The sequence below is a fragment of the Tupaia chinensis genome, unplaced genomic scaffold, assembly GCF_000334495.1.
Source record: "Tupaia chinensis unplaced genomic scaffold, TupChi_1.0 Scaffold143584_1, whole genome shotgun sequence".
NCBI lineage: Eukaryota > Metazoa > Chordata > Mammalia > Scandentia > Tupaiidae > Tupaia > Tupaia belangeri.
The window spans coordinates 9,647,810-9,649,304 of NW_006203430.1; the positions used below are offsets into that span (position 1 = coordinate 9,647,810).

A 1,495-nucleotide genomic window follows, 5' to 3' on the forward strand; every position below is an offset into this window, starting at 1 on the left:
CCCCAGTGGCTTGAAACACACCGGGCGCGTGTGCGTGCGTGCCCAAGATCCCGAGAGGAGAATGGAGGAGATGGGGTTGCAGCATGGCCATCCCCCGGGAGGGTGATTTCTCGCTCTCTGTCTCTCTGTCTCTGTCTGTCTGGCGAGTGCACGTGCCCTATAGTAAAAAAAAAAAAAAAAAAAAAAAAAAAAAAAGCCAGGTATGTGTGTGTGTGTCCAAAATCCTGAGAGAATGGAGGAGAAAGGACTGCAGTGTAGGACCATCAAGTATACATGAATAGAGTATTTTTCTATGACATATTTTTCTATACAAAAATGTGTCACTACTTTCCTGACAACACAATAAACAGATATTTTTGTCTCCTTATTACAGTAATAACTGTCTAGAGGAAAAATACTAAACTGAGTAGCTTCTTTGCGCTGGTCCTAAATGCTTCACTTGTGTTAGTTTACTTAATCCTCCCCAGAATTTTATGTGACAGGCATCGATATAGTCCTAAGTTACCTAAGGATTTGTTTTAATACCTCTCAGAGACAAAGATCCTGGTTCTTGAACCCAGGCATGCACTCATCATAGGTCCATGAAAGGCCCTCTTCCTTAATTGCTGATCTTTAATTACTCAATATCCCCAGTATAAACATGAATGTTGACACTAACTCCCACTTACCCATGTGATTCCCCTCCAATGTGCACTACCCTTTATCTTGTTTATTTCCGTATTATTACAGTTTTATCATTCTGTCTATGTATCCACAGAGCACAATTTTCCCCACTGTTGCTATGGCTTATCCCCATTTGATCTTCATTATTCTGTTAAGTCTTTGTTTAGTTAGATGCTCCAGAAGTCACTGGACTGTTCACAGAGGGTCTTTAAAGAAACCTTCAAATAGTGGTCAGTGAACCAATGAGGATGTAAAAAAAAAAAAACAAACAAGAAGTTAGTGTAAAGTATATTCACTGAAACACAATATAAAGGAATCTACTAATGTTAGAGTGAAATTGAAACTCATCATTTTAAAGGGAAATAGCATTTAGTGCTTACGTCAGCATCACATATATTAAAAGGAAACAGCATTTAAAAAACTTTTCACCTCTGTCTCCAAAGGCTTTCCTCTCTCTGCTTCCTCAAATACATATGTCAAAGAAAGAGAAAGACTATTCATTCTCCTGTGACAAGGACCTCACTTGGATTTCTAATGGTGTTTGCCATTAGATGCAACCCTGGCTACCTGAAAGATGCTGATCCCCCATCCTGGGCTTAGAGCAACTCATCATCAAAAAAGGGCAAGACAGTGGCCAGTAAGTGGGATGGTGGTTGAGGATGCTAGACTCTCACATGGCCAACCATGGTTCAAGTCCTGGGCCTGGTGGCTTGCTTTCTCACTTTCTCTCACTCTGTCCCTCTCTGGTCAAATTTAAATAAACAAAGTTAAATAATCCTTAAAAGAAAGAAAGGAAGAAAGAAAGAAGGGACAAATTAAAAAAAAAAAAATA

The 1,495-nt window shown here is 39.5% G+C and overlaps 1 protein-coding gene across 8 annotated transcripts in view; it reads right to left on the reverse strand.

Annotated features, from left to right (window-relative positions):
- Nucleotides 1-1,495, reverse strand: part of NADK (NAD kinase) — a 51,957-nt gene that overhangs the window by 19,548 nt on the left and 30,914 nt on the right. The window contains exon 1 of one of the 8 annotated variants that reach the window (XM_027766549.1): nt 669-688. The exons of the other annotated variants lie outside the window; for them this stretch is intronic. The gene's annotated coding sequence lies outside the window, so the exon portion shown is untranslated. Of the gene's footprint in view, nt 1-668; nt 689-1,495 lie in introns of those variants that run through there. 8 annotated transcript variants of the gene reach the window in all.